The sequence below is a fragment of the Acipenser ruthenus genome, chromosome 1, assembly GCF_902713425.1.
Source record: "Acipenser ruthenus chromosome 1, fAciRut3.2 maternal haplotype, whole genome shotgun sequence".
NCBI classification, from domain to species: Eukaryota; Metazoa; Chordata; class Actinopteri; order Acipenseriformes; family Acipenseridae; genus Acipenser; species Acipenser ruthenus.
The window spans coordinates 58,765,288-58,787,979 of record NC_081189.1 but is presented as its reverse complement, the minus strand read 5'-3'; the positions used below and the strand labels follow the sequence as shown (position 1 = coordinate 58,787,979).

Here is a 22,692-nt window from a genome sequence, read left to right as displayed (position 1 = left end):
GGATTCTCTAGTGCAATATTTTGAGAGAGGCATTTGGGAATGGGTCACCGAGTTATAGAACAAGTTGCCCGAATATCCATGACATGCTACAATCTCCTAAATTCATTCTATATCTAAGTTTCTTGAATTGGGTTTTGCCACTTCTCGCATCAATGAATCTAGCGCTGCAGAAAGAGAACTCTAATCTATACAACGCATACTGTTCTCTGGAGAAATACTGTAAGGTAATTCTGAAGCCATTTAAACAGCCTTCAAATGAGGATTCTACACTGGAATCTTTCGTAACTCCAAGCGACCTGTCCATCCCTAGTGCCAAGGTCACAGAGATACTAAGGGAGTGCGAGGAGCAGCACTACTTGCCAGAAAGAGATTGCTAAGGTAAATGCAACGTTCACTGAATATGCAAAAAAACCTGAACAGGCATTCAAGGCCAGGTTTCCTGAAAAAGAGCTGGTGAAATGCATGCTTTACTTGGACCCCTGCAACCAAAAGCCACCAGTCTCACAAATTCAAAAACTTGCTGCAAGACTTATAAAGCACATTGACTCCAGCAAAGTTGAAATGCAATATACGTTGTACTGCGAGGATGAGGCTGTGACAGTGACGCTGTGGCAGTGACGTTACCATATTATGGTGTATTTTGTTCATGTCAAGTAGTGAGGATGAATACAGTGAACTAGCAAGGCTGTCACTTCTTTTACTGACACTGAGCCCTGACACCTGTTGCTGTGAACGAGGCTTCAGCCACACAAACTCAATTAAAACATCCACAAGGAATCGCCTCGAGAACTGTCGTGTTGATGCATGTCTACGTATTGCAACTGCAACAAGCACAAAGGACTTCGATGTAGCTGCAGCGGCGAGGTACATTCAAAAACACTAAGTTGAATTTATTATTATGCCTAGATAACTACTGTAGCTATATACAGTTGTGCTGCTCTTCATTGATGTTCATGTGCTTAGCTCCTCTATTTATAGGGGAAAATGTGCTTTAAATCAGACTGTGTTCTGATGTTTGCTATACACCCCCCCACGTCCGTCACTGAGTCCGGTAATTTGGTGGTGCCGACCCGTTGAAGATTGCTGTCCATCAACGCTCCCCAAGGAACTTGACAGAGCTTGAATAGTTTTGTAAAGAACATTCTGTAATTGCTGCCAAAGGTGCTTCCACCAAGTATTAATTCAAGGGGGTGGAGACTTATCCAATTATCTTTCAGTTTTGTATTTTTAATATATCATTTTTTTCTCAATAAAAACTTGTTTCCCCCTTAACAGTGTGAAGTATGGTGTGTAGATAAGTGGAAACACATCCTCATTTAAATGCATGAAATTGAGGCACTGACACAAAATGAGAAAAAAGTTCAAGGGGGTGTAGCCTTTCTATAGGCACAGTAAATAAAGGTTGCAATAAGAACCATGAAAAGTAAGTGACCTACAGGCTTTATAGGAATACATCAGTTTATTAAAAAACCAAGCGAGTAGTTTAAAACTTCATTAGTTTAAGCAAGCAGAAGTGAGTGACTCACACCTTGCTGCAATTCTTATTTTCTCATTTAAGTGTATAAAGCTACTTTAACAAAAGCCAGTTATTGTAGGAGCTCCAGGATTCCAAGCCTAGTCAATAAAAAGCTGATCTTAGAATCAAATTGGTCTTTATAACTTATTTTTTTCATTGAAAAATATAACGTTCAGTATGTCACAGGGAGAGATACCATGCAATATACCAAATATGAGTTTTGTTTATCTTGTGCACACCACCCCATTTATTGCCATCCTGACAACATTTCTATGTCTTGTGTATCCTGGATTCGATAACCAAGAATGCCAGACAATGAGCAGTTCACAGCATGGCATCCAGACGACAAGTAGATACAAGAGTAAGCAAACAAATGTACAGCTTAAACTCAGCCCATTGACCAGCCCAGGTGGCAACACTAATGGAGAAAGCAGTCATCTTAGGTCAGAGGTCAAGGTGCAGTTAGAAGTTTCAATAAAAGTGAACTGAAGTTGTTTGAGATGCCACCAGTTGTTATAGCAGCAGCAGCATACTTGAAATTTCATACAAGCCCCTCATAGACGGACAGGACCCATCCATATACCCAGACAGATGGACAGGACCCATCCATATACCCAGAGACAGATTGACAGGATGCATCCATATACCCAGAGACAGACTGACAGGACGAATCCATATACCCAGAGACAGATGGACAGGACGCATCCATATACCCAGAGACAGATGGACAGGACCCATCCATATACCGACAGATGGACAGGACACATCCATATACCCAGAGACAGATGGACAGGACGCATCCATATACCCAGAGACAGACGGACAGGACGCATCCATATACCCAGAGACAGATGGACAGGATGCATCCATATACCCAGACAGATGGACAGGACACATCCATATACCCAGAGACAGATGGACAGGACGCATCCATATACCCAGAGACAGATTGACAGGATGCATCCATATACCCAGAGACAGACTGACAGGACGAATCCATATACCCAGAGACAGATGGACAGGACGCATCCATATACCCAGAGACAGATGGACAGGACCCATCCATATACCGACAGATGGACAGGACACATCCATATACCCAGAGACAGATGGACAGGACGCATCCATATACCCAGAGACAGACGGACAGGACGCATCCATATACCCAGAGACAGATGGACAGGATGCATCCATATACCCAGACAGATGGACAGGACCCATCCATATACCCAGAGACAGACTGACAGGACAAATCCATATACCCAGAGACAGATGGACAGGACCCATCCATATACCCAGACAGATGGACAGGACGCATCCATATACCCAGAGACAGATGGACAGGACCTATCCATATCCAGAGATTCCAATACTGTACTCAATGACTCATGATACATGTCCTTGGTATTTTTCACAATTGGGTAAGTGGTTCTCTAAAGTGTAACTTACATAAAAAGACCTCCACAATATCATTGTACCTGGGATATGAGAAGCACTGCAAACATTCATGCCACATTCAACCAAATAATAAACCAAAGCACTGGACACTTTAAAAAAAAAAGTTTATTTTTAGTGTTCTGAAGTAAACATTTCAGAAATCATGCACAAACTCAAACAGCCATCTCTACCTGGGATTCCAATCTGGAAAAGAAAAGGGAGACCAATTTATCATAATTTTCAGGCAAGTCAAGCAATACTGAACAGTAATTTTGCTTTGCAAAAACCTGCAACACATGACTGGCTTGCTTCACCATTTTAATATATACCCTATTTAAAAATAGACTTTCCACAAATGTCCTATATATGAACACAAAACTGCTTATTTCTCAGTGGTATTACTGTATCTGATTAGGTAGTAAATGGAGTTAATTTTAAATCTTGTCAATTCAGCAAATTCCAGTACAACGCAGTAGTGCAACACATATGTTTGCCCCAGTGTGCAAGGTCTGTATACTTTTCATGTTGGTGTATGAACATTTGTACCTCCCGACAGGATCCAAAACAGGGGTTTAGCCTCCGCTTCAGGTTTATGAGAGAACTAGTCTACCCCCGTGTTGGTCACTTAAAACACAAAATCAGTCTTAAATGGGCTTGAAGGGGACATACATGCCATAAATTCACACAAATATCATACCTTTAAAGTCAAGCTTTCGTTAATTCTAATAATTCTAGAATTTCGTTAATTCTATGAAACCGCTAATATAATCTCATACCTTCATGCCAAGTTTCTCCCAACCTGTGGCGTACAAGTAAATCCCAGATGGTTCCTGAAAAACTTTAGAAAATTAGACGACATATAGATGGTTTATTTTACAATCAGTACAATGACTAGCACAGCATCTCAGAGTGGATCATAAATATTTGACACATTTAGGGTCCATAGCCGAAAGCCATTTAAAAACCAAGCATCTTCGTGTCCCATTGGCCATCCCTGTTGGGATGTATCCAAGCAACAGGGCTATAGTGGCCCACAACTATTGCAACAACCATCAAGTAGTCAGGATGGGATGAGATCAGAATTCTTACTGTCGTCAACTGTCAGTGAGAGAGTTCAAGAATACATCCATTTATCCTAAGTGATGTACATGCCATTTATTTTAGATCAAAGGAGTTATATAGGTACTCTCAACTTGCATTTAAAATATGTGTCACCTTCACTATGCCAAAGGTTCTCAGTCATGCAAGTGCTCTATATAAAAGATACAAACCAAAAAAAAAAGTAGAAACACTCCACTTCCAGCATGTCAAGTTCACCTCAGAATAAATGGAATGGTAAAGTAGTATAAATCAGCTGAATTAATTTGTCAGAATCTGTTCACCACAGGTTAGGTTTTTTGTGAATCACAGCAATACAGAACTGCTTACCTGTTAACACTCTGGTGTTTAGCACCATCTGAAAAATAAGGAGGATCACAAATGTAAGTACTTTATGTCTTGCATATCAAACCATGACGGCTTATGTAATAAGACCAGAGCCATGTTAAAATGCTGATTAGTATGTACCTCCCGACAGGATCCAAAGCAGGGGTTTTGCCTCTGCTTCAGGTTTATGAGAGAACTAATCTACCCCCCTGTGTTAGCCACTTAAAACACAATCGGTCTTAAATGGGCAGTTTTAAGGGGACACGCATGCCACAAATTCACACAGTAAGTAGCTCATACCTTCAAGTCAGGCTTTCCGGGTCATTCTCAGAATACCGAACTTCACATTGCTGTGCACACAAGACGCCAAAGTCACTACGAACGGGAAAAAAAATATGAATTATTCAAGATCAGACACAAAACTTCCTATAAAACTACATTTTATAGGTTTCCTTAGAAGGATTTAAAAGGGACAGAGGAATGTCTCGAGACACCCAGGCCGATACTCAACTGTGCTTAAGAACATCCTAACCAAGTTTCATCATAATTGCTTAGGGCTTCTCTAGCTACATCCAAGTGTGACAGACAGCTAAGGCAGCTGCCACGCATATCCCCAGAATCTGATGCAAACAATAGACTTCACATATAGGCAGATGCATCTCTTGTGCTAAAGAATGTCCTTAGCAAGGTAATAATAACTGAATAAGTGGTTCTCAATACATGATAACTCTAAAGCACCCGCCTGTAAAGCTGGAGCTAGATATTTGTGGTAGGATAACATTTGTACCTCCCGACAGGATCCAAAGCAGGGGTTTCGCCTCTGCTTCAGGTTTATGAGAGAACTAGTCTACCCCCCTGTGTTGGCCACTTAAAACACAATCTGTCTTAAATGGGCAGTTTTAAGGGGACATGAATGTCACAAAACGTACAGTAGTAGTGTACCTTTAAAAGTCAGGTTTTCCAGATCTTCGTAATGCTAATCTTCCCATTACTCCGCACAAAAGATGCTGCAATTAGAGCGAAAACATTTCAAAAGACATTTTAGAACTCATTCCCGCCAGGTTCTTCATTGAAACCTGTTAATTGTGCAATTCATTTCGGATAATGTACATTAAATCACTACCTGACTAAGAGGGTGCCTGTCCTTATTGGAGAGTTGTGCCACTAAGGCAGGTCGTAACACTGACATACAACCTGAGTGGTCTCAATAATGGTGAAATGCTCCCCTTAAAAGGGAGTGGATTATTACAGTATTTAGGGCACTTGTCAATGTGTAAAATATATTAGGGCTGTCAAGCAATTAATTAATCTTAGTTAATCTCGGTTTTAATCACATATTAAATTAATACAATTAGTACATCCTTCTAATTAAAAATGTGTTTTATTACAGATGCCATTATCCTTAACCCTTTGCGGTCCATTGTCGGACTGGGTCCGACATTGCAATTATTCCTCACAGGTCCTTTGTCGGACTGGGTCCGACATCATTACAGCAAAGCAATAAACGGGTGTTTAGTCGTTTTTTCTCCGGAAAAAGCCGAGAAAACCATTCTATTGCCGAGTGGGAGCGACAGGAGCCGAGACAAGTCGGGGGGGGGGGGGAAAAAAAAAAAGGCGTATCTCATGAATAGTCATACATGGTATCAGGTATCAGATAATGGGGCGTTCATAGTAAACAAGCTGGCTGAGTGCGTCAGCGCACAGAGACTATCATGGACATTTGCAGAGCTTTTTTCAGATGTTATAGTAATAAAATAATGACTTGGATCGCATTATTGAGGAGTTTGGTGATAAAACGAGTGATCCAGAGATGATCGATCGGTATGTACGACTATTATTATTTATTTCTTACATAGCTGAACGCTATAGCAAACGAAAGGGTGGGGTGGGGCTGGAGATGCCTAGTGAGTGCTTTGTTGATATGCAGGGCCATTTAAACCCGTTTGACTGTGAAAAAAAATACTTTTAAACAGCGCGTATAAAATTAACTGCGCGTGTGAAAATTAATTAGACCTGACGTGCCTGACGCACATTTAATAAATGGACCGCAAAGGGTTAACTATAAATAAAATTGTTTAAAATGTAGTTATGTATTTGAGACTGAATGCGGTACCCCGTGCAAACTCACCATCTTTTGTCAAATTATTTATTTTTGGCATTGACCCAAATGCGTAAAACAAAACCATTAAAAAAAAAAAAAAAAGTATTAACAAGATGCAAGTTTGATTGTCACATTGCCTGCAATGTTGTGAGGTGCAAGTAAATAATTAGTACAGTTATACAAAAGAGATGTATTCACGTAAACATTTCGAAAACTGTAAATAACTTGTTCAAATAAACTCGAACAAGCAGGCAATCCTAACTAGACAAATAAATACAAATCAAAACACTAGGATTAGCCTTTTCAATTTTTAATCACTGGAAGCAATTTACAAACTACCTCAGTTATCGTGTGTTTTTGCTTTACCAAGGACGAACTGCAGAACATTGGCTTGTTTGGGCTCACTTGAACTTGCGGCAGTTTTTTTTATGTCGTCCAACAAGTCTCTGTGCACCCTGTTTTCTGCGAGAAGGTGCGGAGTTGCCGAGCCTCTGCATGCGAGAAGGTGCGGAGTTGCTGAGTCTCTGCAGTGCTTTTACTAGTTGTTGACGTGTCTGACGAGTAGTATTTCGTTTATGTTTTAACTGCGAGTGTCCACCTGCACACGTAGCCATTTTGGTTTAGTGGGAACCAGGAATATTCTTATGATGTAATATGAACGAGAGAGACCAGGGTACAACAGTACCGCGAGGTGTCTCATTTATTTAACCAGGAAATGTATACAATGAGACCGGCACCAAAATTTACTATGGGCAATAATTTAGAAATTACAAATACAACCAACACAATAAAACGTGCAGTCCAAGCTTGATCAGCAGCATACAGAGATCACAAAACAATAAAACAGGATATCTATTTTTAAATGTGACTGTGGACAAACTTTTTATTTATAATTATAAATATGTAGCTAATGTAAGCATTTCTAGGAAATGAACATAAAAAAAAAAAAACTATCGTTCATCTAGTTTGATTCATAGGCTTGCAGTGACCTGGTGGGTTTCACTTCTTGTTGTATTGTTGTTGGTTGTAGCAGAAGAGCTGCTCATGTATTTTGAGAAGTGAAGGAGTGTTCAGCACGCAGCAGACTAGATGTACTCATGTGTGATACTGTAAAACTCACTTTAACAGCAGACAAGCATCTTTCTGTCCAATGAGCTATCAGAACATTTAAGAAAAAAAAAAAAACTCCCATTCATTTTTAGTGCTTTGCTCCAGAACGCAGTTCAGGGACTAACTTTCTATTTAAACAATAACTGCACTCAGACACTCTATCGAATGTCGCCGCAGCTGGGACTGAAGTACGGTGTGCCGAATGGCTCAAAACACAGCAATGCGATTAACACACGTTAAATATTTAAATGTTAAATCGCCGATGTTACCTGCAATTGACAGCCCTAATTACACACCAATTAATATGTAATATACATACACACACAAACACAAGTTCAAGCCCCAGTTATAATCCCCAATCATAAAATGTGTACCTCCCGACAGGATCCAAAGCAGGGGTTTCGCCTCTGCTTCAGGTTTATGAGAGAACTAATCTACCCCCCTGTGTTAGCCACGTAAAACACAAATCGGTCTTAATGGGCAGTTTTAAGGGGACATGCATGCCATAAATTCACACAGTAAGTAGCTCATACCTTCAAGTCGGTATTTCTAGGTCATTCTCAGAATACCGAACTTCACATTGCTGTGCACACAAGATGCCAAAGTCACTACGAACGGGAAAAAAATTATGAATTATTCAAGATCAGACACAAAACTTCCTATAAAACTACATTTTATAGGTTTCCTTAGAAGGATTTAAAAGGGACAGTGGAATGTCTCCACAGACACCCAGACTGATACTCAACTGTGCTTAAGAACATCCTAACCAAGTTTCATCATAATTGCTTAGGGCTTCTCTAACTACATCCAAGTGTGACAGACAGCTAAGGCAGCTGCCACGCATATCCCCAGAATCTGATGCAAACAATAAACTTCACATCTAGGCCGATACATCTCTTGTGCTAAAGAATGTCCTTAGCAAGGTAATCATAACTGAATAAGCGGTTCTCAATACATGATAACTCTAAAGCACCTGCCTGTAAAGCTGGAGCTAGATATTTGTGGTAGGATAACATTTGTACCTCCCGACAGGATCCAAAGCAGGGGTTTCGCCTCTGCTTCAGGTTTATGAGAGAACTAGTCTACCCCCCTGTGTTGGCCACTTAAAACACAATCTGTCTTAAATGGGCAGTTTTAAGGGGACATGAATGTCACAAAACGTACAGTAGTAGTGTACCTTAAAAAGTCAGGCTTTCCAGATCTTCGTAATGCTAATCTTCCCATTACTCCGCACAAAAGATGCTGCAATTAGAGCGAAAACATTTCAAAAGACATTTTAGAACTCATTCCCGCCAGGTTCTTCATAGAAACCTGTTAATTGTGCAATTCATTTCGGATAATGTACATTAAACACTGCCTGACTAAGAGGGTGCCTGTCCTTATTGGAGAGTTGTGCCACTAAGGCAGGTCATAACACTGACATACAACCTGAGTGGTCTCATTATTGGTTTTGCTGGAACAAGTTTCCCTTAAAAGGGAGTAGATTACTACAGTATTTAGGGTGCACACACACATACAAATATAAATAATGTGTTGGGACAAATTTTTACATGCATTCAGATACAAAAATCAGGATGTTCGTATTCGCTACAAATGACAAAAATACCTTGCACTCATTTACCGCCTCACCAGAATTTGCGCAACAGTTTAACAAAATGGCAATGAAAAGAGAGCTCTGTGTGATTATAAATATTAAAATATTAATATATTATATATATATATATATATATATATATATATATATATATATATATATATATATATATATATATATATAACAGTATCAACACAGCAGCTCTTGAGCCTCTATTTAAAAGTTTGACAGCAAAAACTAAACAAACCAGATTTTGGGCACACAATTATCTCTATGGAAAGCCATCTGTGACAAAAATGCGTTGTGCTGCGCCAGCCAGAATCTCATGGGACAGAACAAAAGGCAAGCAAGTCATTCTGAAATGACTCGTTTAAACCGTTCCAAACTTCCTCAATGTTGTGTAGTGATTTTTATATATTGTATATTATCAAGGCTCTAAGTTAACTTATATGAGCGACCCTGAGCTAACACTTACATAATCACCGGGGATTTTTTTTTTTTTTATGTTTCCTGCAACACGTACATTATTAGTATCTTTCATAAAGTGGGAAACCATTGCTATCCCAATTGATGACTGAGGTTTGTATCACATAAATATGCGCGAGGCCCACTACTCTTCGGATATCCCCAAATGTGTCAAATTTGGCTACTTTCGAAATAAAAATAAATAAATAAAAAAAAACTACAAAAAAGGTTAATGCGGTACTAATACATTGAAGAAAATCTAAGCTAAGAGGGTCTGTATTGTAAGCTTTTGTTCAACCACAGCTTTAAAACATTATAAATCTTACGTAACTATTAAAAAATGTACAATTTTAACCAGACTTTTTAATTATTCCAGAGTAGCCCCAATTGTCAAACTATTTATATTAAAATACATCCACATTTAAAAAGGGATGAAGCACATTCCCGCCCAACGCAGATCGGCTTCAGTAAAGTAAAATAAATAAAAGATGATTTGATCGTTTTATTTAAAAGCATAGGTCCGTAACGTATTTATCTCTGCATTAAATTAAATTGTATTTCCAAAGTAGCCTAGTAGTCGGACACATTTGCACCTAACCTGTCTCACTTTGATGAATGGTTGGTCGGATCTTCTGATCGGCTTCGGGTAAAGTGTATTGTCTGCGTCTCCATGGGGTCATTCCCAAGACAACCCAAAAATATTTCGGGTTTCTAATAATGTCAATTAACCCCAAGCCGATGGGGTCATATTTCAGATTGGGGTCCTAATTTTTTATATTTTAAGCTATCATGTGCCTAGATCTAGCAATGGTATTCTACCTGGTATAGCAGGGCCTATGATCTCTACATTATTTTTTTTGAATTTGTGAATGTTATGCACTTAAAATGTTTTCCAGTGTTTTCCATTACAACGGAATACCAATGTAACACATCAAATCTAAGTCACGTTTCTGGGCTGAATAAGGGAAAACCTTAGGCCCAGATAATATACAGCTCATTTGCATGGCCTACATTTACTATGCATATACAGTACAATAAAACCTAATTATCCAGCGAAGAACGAGTCTATTGTAATTTATATTTATATATATATATATATATATATATATATATATATATATATATATATACATTAAGAACGGAAACGATTAAAAATATATATTTCAGGCAAATAGCCCACGTGGTGAAGCGCCCGTGAACTTAATTCTAATGTACCCCGCTCAACTACACGATTTAATTAAAATCTAAAAACAATTTTATTTTACTAGTCGTGTTCAATTCTGAATCCCCACTACCAAAAGCACAGATTATGTACTTAACTGTCATAATTCACATCTACAATTATTGTATTACCGGTACTAAACTTAGATTAATGATAACCTGAACATTACTTACAGCACTTCTGAGCTCACCGAGTGTTCAATATAAATTATGATAGTAATATTAGAATCTGATCTTTCTTTCTTTCTTTTCTTTTCTTTTTTTCTTTTTTTTTGTTTTGAGCAACAGCAATACATACCTCCATGCTACTGGTTTTCCTTCTAGAGAATGAGAACGAGTAGAGCATGCTGGGAGCTACATACACGACACTTTCAGCTCCTTCTTCTTAAAGGTATAGCTCACCTTTATTTGAACCCATACCAAATATCTTTGCCCATACAGAGTTGTAACATTTGAGCAACTTTGTTACTGTGTATATAATAAGTTAGATTTGCATTGCAATGTTAATTATGTTAAAACAATATTTCAAGACTGCATTTGCATTGTACTGATGCTATAAAACTTTTCGTCACAATCACAAATCCCATTGGCACAGATACACTTAATTTTACTTGCCTTTGAACAGTTTAAATTATACTGCTATTACACTGCCTCTATTTTTTTCATGCTAATTTGACCTATTTCAGAAACTGAACTGCTATACATAAACACATGTCAAGACTAACATTGGGAGCATAGACATTTCTTTTGTAATGCTCTAGAAATTTCATGTAGTTCACATTTAAGAATATTAGATTCCTGAATTAGATCTTATTGTGTTAGGAAGTTTCTCTTGTATTGTACTATCTGAAACAAAAACACATTGGAAATGTATAAAAATGGCAAGTTATCAAAAGTGCCCAGCCATTTAAAGTGGAGATATCAAAAACACAAGCCAAGTTTCAAGAAACCATTGGGGCAACCTTGCCCAGCACAAAGCAAATAAGCACAACTGTCAAAGCAGTGGGGGGAAAGGATCTGCTTTTATTGAGCCTGAAAAACACAAGCCAAGTAGAAACTTTTGATAACTTGGCATTTTTGTTTTTGTTTCAGATATCACTTCTTTTTTTAAACACACACACATTATGGGAATAGCAAAATTGTTCAACAATATATTGAGGCAATGTATTGCTGTTTGAATTGCCTTTTTTTTTACCTATATATATATATATATATATATATATATATATATATATATATATATATATATATATACAGACGTGCTCAAATTTGTTGGTACCCTTACAGCTCATTGAAATAATGCTTCATTCCTCCTGAAAAGTGAAGAAATTAAAAGCTATTTTATCATGTATACTTGCATGCCTTTGGTATGTCATAGAATAAAGCAAAGAAGCTGTGAAAAGAGATGAATTATTGCTTATTCTACAAAGATATTCGAAAATGGCCTGGACACATTTGTTGGTACCCCTTAGAAAAGATAATAAATAATTGGACTATAGTGATATTTCAAACTAATTAGTTTCTTTAATTAGTATCACACATTTCTCCAATCTTGTAATCAGTCATTCAGCCTATTTAAATGGAGAAAAGTAGTCATTGTGCTGTTTGGTATCATTGTGTGCACTACACTGAACATGGACCAGAGAAAGCAAAGGAAAGAGTTGTCTGAGGAGATCAGAAAGAAAATAATAGACAAGCATGGTAAAGGTAAAGGCTACAAGACCATCTCCAAGCAGCTTGATGTTCCTGTGACAACAGTTGCAAATATTGTTAAGAAGTTTAAGGTCCATGGAACTGTAACCAACCTCCCTGGGCGCGGCCGCAAGAGGAAAATCGACCCCAGATTGAACAGAAGGATAGTGCGAATGGTAGAAAAAGAACCAAGGATAACTGCCAAAGAGATACAAGCTGAACTCCAAGGTGAAGGTACGTCAGTTTCTGATCGCACCATCCGTCGCTTTTTGAGCGAAAGTGGGCTCCATGGAAGAAGACCCAGGAGGACTCCACTTTTGAAAGAAAAACATAAAAAAGCCAGACTGGAATTTGCTAAAATGCATATTGACAAGCCACAATCCTTCTGGGAGAATGTCCTTTGGACAGATGAGTCAAAACTGGAGCTTTTTGGCAAGTCACATCAGCTCTATGTTCACAGACGAAAAAATGAAGCTTTCAAAGAAAAGAACACCATACCTACAGTGAAACATGGAGGAGGCTCGGTTATGTTTTGGGGCTGCTTTGCTGCGCCTGGCACAGGGTGCCTTGAATCTGTGCAGGGCACAATGAAATCTCAAGACTATCAAGGCATTCTGGAGCGAAACGTACTGCCCAGTGTCAGAAAGCTCTGTCTCAGTCGCAGAAAATAAAAGGTTTGAACAGACACAGGACACGGCACTATACGCCAAAATAAAAAGACAAACAAAACGAACTAAACAGTGCACAGACAGACGACCAAAACACGGTGAGCAGATTTAACTATTATTACTCTTATTCTTTTTACCTCAGTCTCCAATCCTGTTCTCCACTCACCGAACACCCAACAACCAGTGAGTGAAAACATGCAGCTTTTATGCAGTTGTACCGAGACTCGATTGCTAGTCAATCATTCAATTGGAATCTCGGTACAACTGCACGTGAATTAATTAAAGTGCAATTCCCTGTGCTCACATATTATTACTTTTTACTTGCACGTGATGTGATGTGTCATCCCCGTGCCTAATACAAATATACAATTTACACACACGTGAAACACAAACCCGCTTATATCCCATGTACCAATGCCTATACACCAACATTTACACACAACACGTAACATATAACATACACAGGGGGGCACTTTGCCACAATGCCATTTTCATTTGTTTTATTATTTACAATATTATGTTGAATAAAAAATCAAAAGCAAAGTCTGATTTCTATTAAATATGGAATAAACAATGGTGGATGCCAATTATTTTTGTCAGTTTCAAGTTATTTCAGAGAAAATTGTGCATTCTTCGTTTTTTGTGGAGGGGTACCAACAAATTTGAGCACGTCTGTATATATATAGTATATATTGAAACACAGCAGGGAAGGGGGGTTAAAATCCTCCCTGCTGCAGAAAACATGTGCGTAGGCACATTTTGGTTTAATTTAATTATTTTGCTTTATTGTTTACTTACATTTAGTTTAATTGTTTTATTGTTAATTATCCCCTGCACCTGGTAGTGATTGTAAATTAGAACCAGGTGCAGGGTATTTAAAGAGTGCAGTCAGTCTCCACAGGGCTGCTGTATGAAGATCCTGCTTGTGAGTGTGTGCAGGCGTACAAAGAAGTAAGGTATAGTGAAACCTGTGTTTATTTTGTTTTGGGTTTTGGGTTTTGTTACAGGGAAATAGCTTAGCTGTCCTGTTTTCAGTTAGGTTTTGGTCGGTGTGTTAGTTAGTGCTCGAAAGACGGAGCACAAGGAGGTTAAGTGACTTGCTCAGGGTCACACAATGAGTCAGTGGCTGAGGTGGGATTTGAACAGGGACCTCCAGGTTACAAGCCTTTTTCTTTAACCACTGGACTAAACAGCCTCCCTGGTTGTATACAAAAAATACATATCAAGAATTTAAGAGCAAGATACAAAATACAGTGACTTCAGTTCTAATAAGAGCAAATACAAAACACAGTATGATTTGATGTTGGGGCAGTTCAAGAGCAGATAACAGTGTTGATAGTTTCATGAGGGTTAGATACGAGTGTGAGTGAAATACAAGATACTGCAGATTGGGTTAAGTGCTGGTTTAAAGGGAGCAGATAAGTGCAAGTTAAAGTGCATTAAAGGCTGTCTGAAGAGGTGTGTCTTGAGGAGGTGCTGGAAGGTGGTCAGGGACTAGGTAGTCCTGACATCCATAGGAAGGTCGTTCCACCGCTGCAGGGTGAGGGTGTTGAAGGAGTGGGCTCTGGAGGCAGGGGAGCGTAGAGGAGGTACAGCCAGTCTTCTAGTGCAGGTGGAGCAGAGAGGTCGGGTGGGGGTGTAAGGAGAGATGAGGGTCTGGAGGTAGCTGGGTGCAGTTTGGTCAAGACATCGGTAGGCGAGTACAAGAGTCTTGAACTGGATGCAAGCGGTGATTGGGAGCCAGTGGAGTAGCATGGGAGAAGCGAGGCAGAGAGAACACCAGGCGAGCAGCTGAGTTCTGGATGAGCTGGAGCAGACGGGTGGCGGACTCAGGGAGGCCGGCCAGGAGGGAGTTGCAGTAGTCTAGGTGGGAGAGTACCAGGGCCTGGACCAGGAGATGGGTGACGTAGTTGGTGAGGAAGGGTCGGATTCTTTGTATGTTGCTCAGGAAGAAACGGCAGGTGCATGCTAGAGTGGAGATGTGCTGGGGGCAGCAGTGTGTAGTAGTGGTTAGGGCTCTGGACTCTTGACTGGAGGGTCGTGGGTTCAATCCAAGGTGGGGGACACTGCTGCTGTACCCTTGAGCAAGGTACTTTACCTAAAATTGCTCCAGTAAAAACCCAACTGTATAAATGGGTAATTGTATGTAAAAAATAATGTGATATCTTGTAACAATTGTAAGTCACCCTGGATAAGGGCATCTGCTAAGAAATAAATAATAACAATAATAATAAGGTTACTCCGAGGTTCTTGGCTGAGGAGGAGGGAGAGAGTGTGGTAGATTCCAGAGGAATGGAGATAGAGATGAGGAGGGGAAGAAAAGGTCAGATTTAGAGAGGTTGACTTTGAGGTGATGTGAGTGCATCCAGGAGGAGATAGCAGATAGACAGGTAGAGATACGGGAGGGGATGGTGGGGTCAGAGGAGGGGGGAAGAAGAGGAAGATCTGAGCATCATCAGCATAGAAATGGTATGAGAAACCAGAGGCTGCGATGAGGGGGCCCAGGGAGCGGGTATAGAGAGAGAACAGGAGAGGACTCAAGACTGATCATTGGGGGACCTGTTGAGAGAGGGTGAGGTGTGAAGGTTGAGCCGCACCAGGTTACCTGGTAGGTCGGAGAGGTAGGAGGAGAACCAGGCCAGAGCAATGCAGAGGATTGATCGACAGTGTCAAAATCAGCAGAGATTGAGGAGAATTAGGACAGAGAAGAGAGATGCAGCACAGGCAGAGTTTAGTGAGTTAGTGAGACAGGAGAGCAGTTTCAGTGGGGTGAGCAGAGAGGAAACCAGACTGGAGAGGATCGAGCAGAAAGTGGTTAGACAGGAAAGCAGAGAGCTGGCGGTGTACTGCCCGTTCGAGGGTTTTAGAGAGGAAGGGTAAGAGGGAGACAGGACGGTAGACTGGAGGGAGGTGGGGTTTTATGAGGAGGGGGTGATAGAGGCTTGTTTAAAGGCAGAGGGAAAGAGGCCAGAGAGGAGAGAAGGTGTTGAGAAGGGAAGAGATGAAGGAGAGTAAAGCAGGAGCAGCAGCTTGAAAGAGGTGAGTGGGGAGAGGGTCCAGGGTGCACGTGGAGGAGGGAGGAGAGGTCACAGTCTGAGAGGGGAGAGAAGGAGGAGAAGGAGGGTGAGTTAGTAGGGGAGACCGAGCATGTTGGAAGCCAGCGAGAGAAGCCCAGCAGTCTCCTGCACCAGAGGAGCTGGTGCTGAGTCAAGGGCGGGAGGAGGAGTCCTTCCTGAAGCCAGAGGAAGTGGAGCCGTAGCTGTCTCTGGAGCCACCGGCTGCAATCAAGGGAGAAGAGGTGCTGTCTCCCAAGCCAGAGGAGGTGAAGAGCTCCCCTCCACCACAGCTCCAGCCCCCAACCCCGGAAGATTGTCCGGCACTGGTCAGTGCAGTCCCTTGGCCCTTGCTCCTGGACACCCTGCCTGTCTGCCTAGACCTCCCTGCACTTGACCTGGATCCCAGGAGTCTGCACCATCGGCCACAGCTCTGCCCCCAGTTCCCTATTCCGTTCTCCCTGAGCACCCAGACGTTGCTGGGCTGCTGCCAGACGTCGCTGGTACTCCCCCTGTTCGCTGCTTCGCTCCCCCTGGGTGATCAGACATCACTGTGCCTGTCCCCAGGTGAAGACCTCTGCCCGCTGCTGCATCCTCCTGTTCCCCGGCCATCGCTGCAGTCACCCCTGTCATCCCAGTGGGGTCCCGTGTCGCCGGTTCACGGTCCCTTCCTGGAAGCGCCGGAGGGACCAACCCAACCTCAAGCCTGCCCGTGGAATAGGGCGAAGATTAAAGAAATCAGACTTGAGGGTGGGTGGTCTTGGAATGGCCGATCAGTGTTGCACACTTGAGGGACAGGATGTGTAACACAGCAGGGAGGAGGTTAATATCCTCCCTGCATAAAACATGTGCGTATGCACATTTTGTTTAATTGTTTAAATATTTTGTTAATTGTTTTATTAGTAATTATCCCCTGCACCTGGTGATCATTTTAAATTAGAGCCAGGTGCAGGGTATATAAAGGAAGCAGCCAGTCTGTTCAGGGCTGCTGGTGTGTTTAGAAGCCCACTTGACAGGGTGCTCAAGCGTAAAAAGAAAAGGTAGTGTAAAAACCTTTTTGTTTCTGTGTTAAACCTGTGTGGTTTGTTGTGCTTGCTTAGCTGTCCTGCGAGCTAGTCATGGACCTGCCTGTACAGTCAGTGCTCCAACACGGAGTTAGGTGTTTATTTTTGTTTGTGTTTTGCTTGTTTATTAAAAATAGCGCAACCATGCTTAAACTCCATTTCCTGTGTCCTGGGTCTGCTTTTAAAGGGGCAAACGAACGACCATGAGTGCCGGCCGGGTTACAATATATATATCGAGCATCAAAAGAAACTTATTGGTATTATAACACATTTATTTAAAAAAAAATAAGGTATATAAATGATGGACATTGACAAAATGTTTTTGGTTTCTTTTTAATCACTTGATCATTCATCCTTGACCATGACACGTTTGAGTGACTATGACTGAAGCATATGCACTTAATCACCTAATTAGTGAGACAGTTGATTGTACACTGGATATGGAGTGATTTCAGCTGTTGAACTGCAAGCTTGAATGAAAGCAATAAAGAAAATCACCGAAAAAAACAATATGCCACGTCTGTCACGACAGCATGTTGGAGGCTGGACTAGGGCAGTGTACTGTGGCTCGCTGTCTTGGGTGCTCGCAGCCAGCAATTTCAAACCTGGTGAGAAGGTATAACCAGACACTCTGTCAATGACATGCCATGAACTGGGAGACTTAAATCGGAGACTCTCATAGAAGACACGAACACACCAGGCTGCAGGTAACTGAACTGTTTATTGTTATTCCAACACAGCTTTATCTATCCACTCACACACACACACACTCTCACACGCATACACACAACTATAACCCCTTGGTTATCACATTCCTCCCTCCATAATACGAACATAACTTTGATTCTGAACTCTCAAACAGTCTTGCAATCGAGAAACTTAACAGAGTGGGGGTGGACTGCCCCATCTCTAGCGGTAAAGGGAAGCAGGATTATTCTGCCCGTAGCTTCTCCCCTAGTGCTAACTATATATCCATGCTCAAGGGCACTCTCCGAACCCTTGCCGAACGGCGCAAAGGTGTTGCAGCTGGCTCTGGCATCACTAGTGCAGGGTTCAATGGGGCAGCCATCACAGTGTCAGACCCTGCTGTTGCTGGACTAGGTTGAACACTCGATGTTGACGGAGCTGTTGCTGGGACCTTCCAACGGTACTGGGACCAACACTGTAGGTGTTCTGTCAGATGATGGGTCGAACTCAGAAACCACACAGGACACCAGCCTGGACAAGAGATGGTCCACATGACACCTCACTGTGTTACTGGCCACAATAACCTTGTAAGCAAGAGGTCCTGTTGGGCCGATAATGGAACCGGGTAACCATTGGCCTTCCCGGTGAAGTCCTTAACCCAAACAGCTGATCCTGAGGCTAGCACCCGAGCCGGCCGCTGGACTTTCTGACTCTGCTTCATCTGCTCTTGACCACGGAGGACTCTACCATCTATGTCTGGTTTAAGTAGATCCCATCTGGTTCTCACTTGCCTGCTGAACATCATTTCAGCTGGGGATAGTCCAGTTGTCGCGTGTGCGATAAGAAGTCAAAAACCTGGACTAGCGTCTCTTCAGAGTGCCTTCCTTAATTTTTTTATGTGAAGACTTCATGGTTTGTACTGCTCTCTCCACCAAACCATTCGTGATAAGGTGCCAAGGTGATGTGGCGCACCCCATTAGCTGACAGAAAACCTTCAAACTCTGTACTTGTGAAGTTGCCCGATACAACAGTGTGTGACAAACCATGAACGCTGAACAGCTGTCCCAGGTGCTCTATGGTAGCAGCTGAAGTGGCTGACTTTACTGGGTAGCACATTCAGCCACTTGGAGTGGGCGTCTACCACAACCAGGAAAGTATCCCCCATAAATGGGCCTGCATAGTCAATGTGAATTCAAGTCCATGGCCGCCCGGTCCATTCCCATGGGCAAATGGGAGCCTCTGCCAGAGCATTCCACAACTGCTGACATAATTTCACTACAAGATTTCACTAGTTCTTCCACTGCGGCACCCAATCCAGTCCACCACAAGTATGCTCATCCTGTGGCTTTCATCCTTGAGAAAAAAACAGTTTTTTTGTATTCAGCCGATGAAGGACTTGTAGTCCAGAACGTCCTGATAATTGATTTGTAATCAATTATTCTACCTTTTTAAGTACCTGAAATATCCTTTTCTTTTTTCTTATATATATATATATATATATATATATATATATATATCTATATATCTATATATATATATATACAGTGCCGTGAAAAAGTATTTGCCCCCTGTCTGATTTTCTCAATTTTTGCACATTTTTCACATTGTATTTGGTCAGATTTTTGTTGTGGGTTGTAGTAGTATATAGAGGGAGTCTGAGAGAAAAAATGACACCAAAGTTTGGTGCTTCTTTCATTTGTTTGGTGTGCAAGGTAATCAAACATGCAATTTTCAGGTGTGAAAAAGTTATTGCCCCCCTAGTTAACTCAAACCAATTAAAGGGATAATTAGGGTCAGCTGTTTGAGTACTTTGTTAACAACCAGGCCTGATTTGGGCCAGCCCTGCCCAATATAAATCTGACTAACTTTAGCCCTTACCATCAGAGTGAAGTTGTCAGCACACAGGTTCTAGAGGCACATTATGCCACGAACAAAAGAAATTCCTGAAGACCTCCGGAAAAAAAGTTGTTGATGTCTATCAGTCTGGAAAGGGTTACAAAGCCATTTCTAAGGCTCTGGGGGATGAAACCGAACCACAGTCAGAGCCATATTGTCCAAATGGACAAAGTTTGGGACAGTAGTGAATCTTCCCAGGAGTGGCCGTCCTGCCAAAATCTATCCAAGAGCAAGGCGTAAAATTGTCCAGGAAGTCACAAAGAACCCTAGAACAACATCCAGGGATCCGCAGGCCTCTCTCGCCTCGGCTAAGGTCACTGTTAATGACTCCACCATCTGAAAGACACTGGGCAAAAATGGGATTCATGGCAGAGTAGCAAGGCGGAAACCATTGCTCACTAAGAAGAACATGAATGCTCGTCTCAAGTTTGCCAAAAAGCACCTGGATGATCCTCAAGAGTTCTGGAACAATGTTCTATGGACAGATGAGTCAAAAGTGGAACTTTTTGGCTGACATGGGCCCCGTTATGTCTGGCGAAAACCAAACACTGCATTCCACAGTAAGAACCTCATACTAACGGTCAAGCATGGTGGTGGTAGTGTCATGGTTTGGGGATGCTTTGCTGCATCAGGACCTGGACACCTTGTCATCATTGAAGGAACCATGAATTCTGCTGTGTATCAGAGAATTCTACAGGAGAATGTCAGGCCATCCGTCCGTGAGCTGAAGCTGAAGCGCAGCTGGGTCATGCAGCAAGACAATGATCCGAAACACACAAACAAGTCTACATCAGAATGGTTGAAGAACAAGAAATTTAAAGTTTTGGAATGGCCTAGTCAAAGTCCAGACCTTAACCCCATTGAGATGTTGTGGCAGGACCAGAAACAAGCAGTTCCTGTTCGAAAACCCACAAATGTCACTGAGTTGAAGCAGTTCTGCATGGAGGAGTGGGCCAAAATTCCTCCATGGCGCTGTGAGAGATTAATCAATAACTACAGGAAGTGTTTGGTTGCAGTTATTGCTGCTAAAGGTGGCGTAACCACTTATTGAGTCTAAGGGGGCGATTACTTTTCACACAGGGGCATTGGGTGTTGCATAACTTTCTTTAATAAATAAATGAAATATGTATCAAATTTTTGTGTTATTTGTTCACTCAGGGTCCCTTTTATCTAATATTAGGTTTTGGTTGAAGATCTGATAACATTCAGTGTCAAAAAATGCAAAAATGCAGAAAATCAGACAGGGGGCAAATACTTTTTCACGGCACTTTCTAATTGTATTTCGTTGTCTTGAAAATACTGAAAATTGTCTTGAATTTGTAAATTGATTTTTTCGATGTGTGTTTTTATAATAGTGAATAATATTTTGTTAATAAAGTTCTTTAAAATAAACAAAAAAAACTTCTTGCACCAATAGGGACCACAAAAAACGTTATACTGACAGTAAACAAACATTTGTCAGAGCTGAAGATCTCAAGGATCAGAATCTCAGAATGATGATTATGATGATGAAGAAGATGAATGATGACTCGAAGAATCTCCAAAAAAGTCCCGAGAATTATCAGCTGGCTGACTTCATCTTTTAAAATACTACTTGTCTCAACTAATCGTGCAGCACTGACAGTATAACAACACGTACGCTTGGTTTATGCTTCCGACTGCGACCCAATTTTTGGTCTCAGTCAGTGGTCCCCGACGGTCGTATTGTATTTATTATTGTTATTATTTATTATACAACCATTTCCTGCGCATTGTATTTTTAATTGTCAATATTCATTTTAGCAAAGGTTCGTTTATGCTTTAATTCATTCAGTTTAGGGGCAAGTGATGGATTTTTCAACATCATCCTATCTTGTGTGTTTTGCTGTCGCAGACACACAAGAAAAGGCCGTACGACTTTTTTTTTTAAAAAAAAGACGCAGCTCGCGGCAGTGCAGATGATTCATTTCGACCGTCGAAGACCACTGACTGAGACCAGAAATTGGGTTGCAGTCGCAAGTATAAAACAAACCTCACGTTATAGTTTCGAGTCCCACGCATACCAGACCTTATTTTATATTTATATAAAAAACCTATTTTTGCAGGCAAATGTTCAATTTGAAACAGAACTTCCGTTCCTCTCAATTCTGTAATGTGATACAGTGCACTGTGATATTTAGTAATAACAACTGTCAGTCTGCTAAGAAATAAATACTACTACTAAAAATAATTGTAAAGCCAGCACATTAACAAAAGGGCGTTGCCATAGAGACACCCTTGCGTTTTTATCCTCTTATTATCAACAAACTCCACTTAGAAGCGCATTATTATTAATCACACACACAGCGCAACTGTTTTTACACTAAAGCTTTCAAAACAATTCAAATCATTGTTTAGCACAAGGTATATTTATACCGTTTCCAAAACAATTGCTCGACCTTCAGAGTTGTATGTTTGCAGCGTTAATAGACACTGTCATAATGGTTTTCCTGATCCACTTCTAAGGACTTATTGCAGTCTGGTTTGGCTGGGAAGTAACTCACTTTTCTGCCAGACTCCAGTAACCGGCCAATTCATTTTTATTAAAATGTTTTATCTGTAAAGCTGATATTTAAATTTCATGGAAACTATACAATGGAATCTATACAAATCAAAACATCATGTTGACTTAATTAGATTTTTTTTTTTTTACTTGTGATCAGGAAATCGTTGAAAAAAATAATGTTTATGTTTTCAATGTATTAAATTATGCACATACAGTATATAATATACACAGTATACTGC

The 22,692-nt window shown here is 40.9% G+C and overlaps 1 long non-coding RNA gene and 6 other non-coding genes across 8 annotated transcripts; all 7 read right to left on the bottom strand.

Moving 5' to 3' along the window:
* Positions 1–3,061: 3,061 nt before the first annotated feature.
* LOC117420763 (uncharacterized) lies at positions 3,062–11,236 on the bottom strand. Of its 2 annotated transcripts, none has more exons than XR_009329077.1 (8): positions 11,168–11,236; positions 8,767–8,831; positions 8,123–8,197; positions 5,321–5,385; positions 4,679–4,753; positions 4,382–4,409; positions 3,730–3,783; positions 3,062–3,157 (listed from the first exon to the last, which is right to left on the bottom strand). It is a non-coding gene; the product is annotated as an uncharacterized LOC117420763 (long non-coding RNA). The 2 variants fall into 2 exon arrangements; XR_009329078.1 differs by lacking the exon at positions 11,168–11,236 and adding an exon at positions 11,044–11,126.
* On the bottom strand, positions 3,492–3,609 carry LOC117421598 (small nucleolar RNA SNORA26). Its single transcript, XR_004547533.1, has one exon. It is a non-coding gene; the product is annotated as a small nucleolar RNA SNORA26 (small nucleolar RNA).
* On the bottom strand, positions 4,268–4,343 carry LOC117421589 (small nucleolar RNA SNORD47). The gene has a single exon (XR_004547523.1). It is a non-coding gene; the product is annotated as a small nucleolar RNA SNORD47 (small nucleolar RNA).
* On the bottom strand, positions 4,512–4,629 carry LOC117421597 (small nucleolar RNA SNORA26). Its single transcript, XR_004547532.3, has one exon. It is a non-coding gene; the product is annotated as a small nucleolar RNA SNORA26 (small nucleolar RNA).
* LOC117421594 (small nucleolar RNA SNORA26) lies at positions 5,158–5,275 on the bottom strand. Its single transcript, XR_004547529.1, has one exon. It is a non-coding gene; the product is annotated as a small nucleolar RNA SNORA26 (small nucleolar RNA).
* LOC117421595 (small nucleolar RNA SNORA26) lies at positions 7,956–8,073 on the bottom strand. Its single transcript, XR_004547530.3, has one exon. It is a non-coding gene; the product is annotated as a small nucleolar RNA SNORA26 (small nucleolar RNA).
* On the bottom strand, positions 8,604–8,721 carry LOC117421596 (small nucleolar RNA SNORA26). The gene has a single exon (XR_004547531.1). It is a non-coding gene; the product is annotated as a small nucleolar RNA SNORA26 (small nucleolar RNA).
* Positions 11,237–22,692: the final 11,456 nt, after the last annotated feature.